Raw genomic sequence first — 8,320 nt, 5'->3', positions numbered from 1 at the left:
TTATTTGTATTTTACATGTAGATTATACAGATATGTGTCCTGTTTCACAGACAAGTGTTCTGATACTTATTTCTTCATTTATAGATGAAGGGACATGTATAAAGTGGAATAGAGAAGTTAAGACCTAGGACAAGTTTTGGTAGAGAAAAGATGGTACTTTTGCCCAAATTATCTGACTAAATTAATGATCAATTTAAGGACTATTATTTTCCTTCCTCAATAACCACTGATGCCTTAAGGACTTATATCTATGGAAGCACTGCCAGTTAGAAGTGTAATATTATGTTATTCAAATGCTTCACGTTAAAAATGAGGTGTTTCACTCTATGCTGTACAAAAAGGCCTCTTCTAAGTGTTAATGACTTCTTCAGAGAGGAGTGAAATAGGGCAAACAAGAAGCAATTAGAGCAACTTTACTATATTTGCTTTACACATTGAATTTGTACTTGAGATCTCATTTGGTAAAAATATCCTGAAGCTTATTAATTTTTGTAAACTACTTCCCTAGGGGAATACATTTGTGGAGATATTTTGTATGAGGTAAAAAACCCTAGATTGCCTACTGGTGACTTGTTTATCTGAAAATCTTTATTGCATATTTGATACATGTAAATGCCAGTAAACTTGGATCTTGTGACGAGCCACAATGAGCTAATGAATAAAAAGTTAAGAAAAATTCAGTTTGCATCTATGCATTCAGTTGTGGGGTAAAAAGAACTAAGTTGCCTTCTTCTTTTGGTTTTTGTGTAAACCCTATTAGATTTACTTTCCTGGGAATCAAACTGGAAATTCCTGAAGTTCAATAATATTCAGATTAGTAAAAAATGAAGAATAACATGATAGGCTTGGATAGAAAACAATCCATTGCCTTATTGACAACCATGTGAAAATTACCTGTAGCGCTGCTATTATTGACCATACGGATGTCTAACCTGTGGTTAAGGAAATGGTCATGTAAACATAGATTTTCAAATTTTCTCATTATATTTAATAAAAGACCTCATTTGTTCTTTGCTTTTTTTAGTATAATATGAATGGCTTAATAAACATTAAGCTATACATGAAAAATTTCTCATTTATATATAATTTCATATAACCTTATGAAAAACTGAGGAGCAACTACTGACTTCATTAATCCTTTATTAAAATATGAAAAAACAAAGAGGGCATACTTAGAATGCACACATTACCATTACATATAAATACCTGAACCACAAAATATTTTTACTACTTTTTTTTTCAGATGATGTCTCACTATGTTGCCCATGCTGGTCTTGAACTCTGAAGTTGCAGCAATTTTTCAACCTCATCCTCACAAGAAGCTGGGACTAAGGCACATGCTACAAAGACCAGCTTATTTATCCTTATTTTTATATATTTTGAACAGCAAAATATGCAGCTATCCTAAAAAAAGCAATGAAATAAACCTAATCTTAATTTGAAAAAACAGAGCTTTTCTAAAGAAAGATTAGTGGATTAGCAACATCATTTGGTTCATTTAATATTTCTCCGTATAGGCAGTTATTTTTAAATTTTTTCCACAGGAAATTTGTGACATCAAATATAAATCAGCAGTTTATTGGTGTTCAGAATTATTTGGTGAGAACTTCCGATTTGGGTGAACTACAGGTGGCAATGCTATTTATTACCAAGAAGTGAACGTCTTTTTGGAATATGATTATAACTCAGACAAAGTTCATCAGCATCCAAGTCATTCATTACATGTTTTTAAAATTTTCATATTGATTTTATTAGTCTCATGTATGAGAAGGTTGTATTCTTATTCTAACACCACCTACTCCTTACCCTTAAATTAGAATATAAAAATATAGCTGGATGGATATCTCTGTAGTATTTACTGTAAATCAGTTATAAAATTAAATTTCAATAAAATCAGTTATTTAATCAGTTTTTTAGTAGTACATGAATTCATAGATAAAATAAATTGAATGTAAAATGTAAAAATACTGAGCACAAAGTAGTGTTTTATTTTTGTTATTGAAATCTGACATAGGTAAGTAAACAATTCATATCCTTTTTTAAAATGAGATAATAATGGAGAGAGCCATCATGCCAATTACATGTGGCCACATTTGCCTTAGGTACAACCAATTGGCAGAAATAACAAGGTCACTAAAAGACTTTCATGCTCAGCATAATTCACGGATCTTTAAGCAAAGCGGTTTTCCTCTAGTTCAAAGTGGGTTGTTGAGCTGTCTCACTGGTGCCATTTGGGATACCAAATATGTTGTTGTCATTTCTTTTCCATTTAAATCATTGAACCTAAGACGTAACTCTTGGGATTGTCATGTATGCTAATGCTAGCTGCTGATCTGGCAGACAATTGACAGTGTTAGTGTCATTACAGATTCTCCTTCATTTCATCCCTTCTAGTCATTATCACTCTCACATGAGTGTAATGTATTCCCCTGCCTGTTGTCCTCATCCACTTGCTGGGACAATACAGAACAGGGATTAAGACCAAGAATATCAAACATATCTAGAATTGAACATACTCTATCATTACTATTAAAAATCAGCAAATTATAGAACTTCTCCAAGTCTAAAACTTTGAGATATAACTCCGCAAACTTGATAAAAATTAAATGAGATAGTAACATCATGAACCATTCTTGCAAATAGCAAGTGTTGCATAAATGGTGTTATGATCATTAAAGTCAAAGTTATATATTACCTTGAGATGTTAATTTTCTTTTATTTTTCCAGTAACAGAGTTCTTAAGTTGCTTTTCATTATAGCTCCTCTCTCTGGGCCCCTTGGAAATAAATCCTAGAAAGGTTGGGCTAGAAAATAATGTGAGGCAGTTGTGCCTCTGCTGTAACCTTGACCATTGTCTCAAAACTTTGATTCTTCCTGTATACTTAGAAATATTAACGTTTTCTCTAGGAAGCACAAGTAGTGGCTTATAGGCAGCATGTCGGCCTCAGAGGCTTTTAATTTCTTGTCACCTTTTTGAACTTCCTCAGGCCTTCATGTAAAGAGCTCAATCCCAAATTATCTTGAGTGTGATGGACTCAATTTTGTTTCTTCAAAATTCAAAATTCAAAGGCCTAACTGCCAATGTGACTATATTTAGAAATAGGGCCTATAAGAAGGTAATTAAGGTTAAATGAGGGTGAGGCCCTAATCCAGTAGAGCTAGTGCCCTTATAAAAAGGGGAAGAGACCAGAGCCCTCTTTCTCTGCTGCATAAGGACACAGAGAAAAGGCATTTCTCGACTAGCCAGGAAGAGGTCCCTCACCAGGCACCAAATCAGGCAGCATATTGCTCCTGGATTTTTTGGTCTCCATAACTATGAGAAATAAATATCTGTTGTTTGAACCACCCTGTCTATGATATTTTGTCATAGCAGCCAAAGCAGACAAAGGCGCTAACCAAAGACCTCACTGGAAAGGCCTTACATTAGTTTTTATTTAGCTTGGTTTATGTGACTAAAGCACTACTATATATGATGAGCTAGGTAAAAAATTTGGGTCATATATGATATCTTTACTTTATTTTATTTTATTTACTTATTTATTTATTTTTGAGATGGAGTTTCGCTCTTGTTAACCAGGCTGGAGTGCAATGGCACGATCTTGGCTCACTGCAACCTCCGCCTCCTGGGTTCAGGCAATTCTCCTGCCTCAGCCTCCTGAGTAGCTGGGATTACAGGCATGCACCACCATGCCCAGCTAATTTTTTGTATTTTTAGTAGAGACAGGGTTTCACCATGTTGACAAGGATGGTCTTGATATCTTGACCTCATGATCCACCCACCTCAGCCTCCCAAAGTGCTGGGATTACAGGCGTGAGCCACCATGCCTGGCCAATTTTATTAAGTTGTTTTTGTAAGGCCGGTTGCCTGGCCGGGAACTCAGACATGCCCACTTCTGCACTCGGCACCTAGCCCGCTTTGGAAAACCCCTCTGCACTCAGCACTAAGCTCTGAACTCAGCACGTAGCCTGTTAAAAACTCCCGCCAACCTACCAGTAGCAGCCTGCCCCGACCACACCCTGTTTCCCCGCAACCAATCAAATGCCTTCACTCCCTATAAAACCCCATGCCCAGAAGAGTCACGCGTGACTTCCCTGGCCTCTTTCCCCAGGACCACGGAACCTCGCCCGGGAGCTGAATAAATTGGCATTTAATCTTTTTGTGCTGGTCTCAGGTTCCTCATTTTAAACTCGGCAATAACCCTTACAGTTTTCTCTTCAAACAAAAAACCATAGGTAAAGTCAGGCTTATTCAATTTAAAAGGTTTCCTACCTTCTGTATATCCTTCTAGCAACTCCACACTCCTGACAATCCTGGAACCTATTGCTAGATTAAATTTTCCTAAAATATCATTTTCATTAATCACTACATTACCTCTAGTGAATCCTTAGGCACAGCATGGATCATATCCAGATTCTTCATTCTAGCACTCAAGGTCTGCCCTTAAATGGAATTCCATAAATAGCTAGGATTATTTATCATGATTTCCTCTATACAGTTCTTCAATATGAAGTTGATGGCCTCACCTTTAAAATAATTATTTATCCTTATAATGTTGCTATAAGCATCAAATGAGATGAGTATCATTATAGAATGCTCATTAGGATGTTTGAGATATAAGTATTCAGTTAATAGTTGATTCTAATTTTTCTTACTGACTACTGCACATGTATTAATTTTCCTAATGATAATGACAAATATTTCTTGACAATTTAATAGGTACTCAAATTTACTTTTGACTTTGATCCTGTCATAAAGCAGGTAATAGATAATCTCCCTTTCTTACTTTATACACCGGGAATCTGAGCTAAAAAAATTACGTAATTTGCCCAAGGTCACAGGGAAGGAATAGTGAAGCAAGAATTTGAGTCCAAGTAATGTGGTTCTGGTTTTTACATGTCCCCTTCTTCTATGTCTGCTTACTTTATGCATCATTTCACATTTTCTGTAGTATTCCTGAATATTCTGCCCTCTCTTTTTATAAAACCAAATTTTGCATTTTCTTTAAAGGGAGGTCAAAATTCATCTCTTGCACCATATCTCAACACGTTCTTGTTTTCCCATTCATCTTACATAACATCTGAACTTTAATGCCATGCACTGTTTACGTACATGTCATATTCTTACAAGTATGTCATTAAAGCTTTCTCAAATTAAATGTAAGCCTTGAGTGGCATGGTCTTTTTATGTTTTTAAAGTTATAAAGTTCCTGAAAGCCTCAACCTTAAAAAATTCAACTGGGATATATTAAAATAAAAATTTTCTATTTATCAAAGGAATTTTTATTTATCAAAGTAGATAAAGGAAGCCACAATGTGGGATAAAATAATTTCAAAACATATAGCTGGCAAAAGACCGTGTCTGGAATATACAAGAACTATACAAACCAATGGGAAAAAAGACAGAAGCTTAATAGAAAATTGGACTAAAGGCTTAAAATGGATAATTCAAAAATGAAGATATCAAATATATTGACCAATAAACACATAAAAGGCTGATCACCTTCATTAGTCATTATGAAATGCCAAATACACTACAGTGAAATAGCATTATATACCTTTGTATTGGTCAAAATTTAAAAATCTGACTTAAACAATATTGCTGAGGCTGTGTGGCAATTACAAATATCAATCTCTGCTGGCCGTAACTTTTTAGCTGTGTAAATAATTTACATATATATGAATAGAACCATTCAGCCAAAATAATGTATGCAAATAATGAAAAAAGACATATACAAAGATATTCCTAGCAGCATTATTCTTGATAGCCCCAAATTAAAACCAACCTAAATGTCTGCAAATGGTAGAAAGAATAAATAATTTGTGGTATGATTAAATCACATACAAGAATGAAAACAGAAATGAAAATGAATAAGCTCAAGTAAATACAATAATCATAATAAATTTTACAAATACAGTGTTCAGTAAAAGAAGCCAGATTCAAAAGAATATGTTGTTTGATTCCACTTATACAAACTAAATTTTAAAACAAATTAAATCAATACATTGTGTTGAGAGGGAGTGTTGGGGGGATAGCGTGTGTTACAGGGAGTAGAGTGAATATTTTGGGGGTGAGACACAATGGGGGTTTCCTGGGGAGTGGCATTCTTTGATTTCTTACCTTAATTGTGTTTATTTGGGTTTTTGCCCTGTAAGCTGTGCATTTATGCTTCATGAGCTGTTATATATAGCTATATATTACTTAAAATAACTCAAAACTAGTATAAAAACAAAAACTAGCTGATGAAACTTACAGCTCTAGAATGGTATGATATGATACAAAAGAAATTCTATTGAACTGAGTAAAGAAGAAAGCAAACTAAATAATTTTAAGAAATACTGATAGTACTATTAAAACAGAATACTTTGAGGTCAAGAATGTAATAATTTATAATTTGGGACTTAAGTACCAAAATGTACTAACAAAGAGTTGGAAATTAGTTAATAAAAAGGGAAAAATTTAAAATATCCTACATGCAAAGTTTCTCATCCAATATGTCATGTGAGTACCTGGGTGAAGTTAGGTCACAAAGGCAACTCAATTACTTAACTGGTTACTGTAGGCTAGAGGATCCTTCTAGAAACATGAAGATGGAAGAAAAAAAACAAAAAAAGCAAAGGAAGTCTACAAAATCTATGGGACACCATTAAGTAAATAAATGTTCACATTATAAGTTTCAGAGGTAGAAGAGATGGAGAAAGGCTAAGAAAGCCTATTTTAAAAAATAATAGCTAAAAGCTTCCCACATCTTAGGAGAGATACAAACATACAGGTCCATAAAGCTCAAAGGATTTCATTTAGACTTAACCCAAATAAGTCCTGTCTAAGGCACATTAAAATCAAACTATCAAAATTCAAAGACAAAGAGAGAAATCTAAAAGCATCAGGAAAAAAGCATCAAGTTACATATAAGAAATTACCCATTAGACTATCAGCAGATTTCTCAGAAGATACTTTGCAGGCCAGGAAACAAAGAGATGATATATTGAAAGTAACAAAAGAAAAAAAAAAAAAAAAAAAAAACCTAGCAGCCAAGAATACTATACCAAGCAAAGCTAATTTTAAGAAATGAAGGAAAAATAAAATTTAAGGGACTTCATAATCACTACACTAGCCAAACAGGAAGTACTTAAGGGAGTGCTTCAACTGAAAGTGAATGGACATTAATTACTACACTGAATCACATGAAAGTATAAAATTCACTGGTGGAAGTAAACTTATAAGCAAATTCAGAATACTGCATTACTCCAATGGTGGCATATAATCTTTCGAATCTCTAGTTTGAAGATTAAAAGTCAAAATGGTCAATGAAAATCTTAGCTACAATAAGTTGTTAAGGAATACACAATATAAAATATGTAAATTTCTCCCAGTGTTATCCCTCCCCAAACTCCCCAAGCCCCACTGTCCCTCCCCTAGCCCCCCATCCCCTAACAGGCCCCAGTGTGTGATGTTCCATTCACTGTGCCAATGTGTTCTCACTTTTAACAATCACCTATGAGTGAGGACATGCAGTGTTTGGTTTTCTGTTCTTGTGTTAGTTTGCTGAGAATGATGGTTTCCATATTCATCCATGTCCCTACAAAGAACATGAACTCATTGTTTTTTATGGCTGCGTAGTATTCCATGGTGTATATGTGACACGTTTTCTTTATCTAGTTTAACGCTGATGGACATTTGAGTTGAAATGCCTGATGTAGGTGGCAGGGGGAAGGAGACAGCAAACCACCATGGTATGTGTGTACCTATGCAACAATCCTTCAAGATCTGCACATGTACCCCAGAACTTAAAGTACAATAAAAAATAATAAATAAATAAATAAAATATGTTAATTTAAACAATCATTTTTTAAAATTATAAATGGTGGGAAGGTAAAAGTCTAGAATTTTTTAATCAATCAAAGTTAAGTTGTCAGCTTAAAATAGGCTTCTACAACTATAGGTTTTTAAATATTAGTCCCATAGTAGTCACAACAGAAAGTTATAGCATAAACACAAAGGAGAGAGGGTAAAGAATCAAAGCTTATCATGACAAAAAATAACCAGGCCACAGGGTAAACAACAGGATAAAAGAAAGTAACAAAAGTTCTGCAAAATAACTAGAAAACAATTAACAGGGTGGCAGGAATAAATTCTTACCTATCAATAATAACCTTGAATGTAAATGGATTAAATTCTCTAATTAAAAGTTACTGAGTGCCTGAATGGATAAAAACAAAAGCAAAATAAAAAACAAGACCCAACTACATGCTGCCTGCATGACACTCATTTTACCTGTAAGGGCACACACAGACTGAAAATAAAGGGATGGGCAATATATTC

This window comes from Sapajus apella, unplaced genomic scaffold (genome assembly GCF_009761245.1).
Source record: "Sapajus apella isolate SASKATOON/1434 unplaced genomic scaffold, GSC_monkey_1.0 scaffold41, whole genome shotgun sequence".
NCBI lineage: Eukaryota > Metazoa > Chordata > Mammalia > Primates > Cebidae > Sapajus > Sapajus apella.
The sequence above is the reverse complement of the archived record's forward strand: the minus strand, read 5'-3'. Positions refer to the sequence as shown.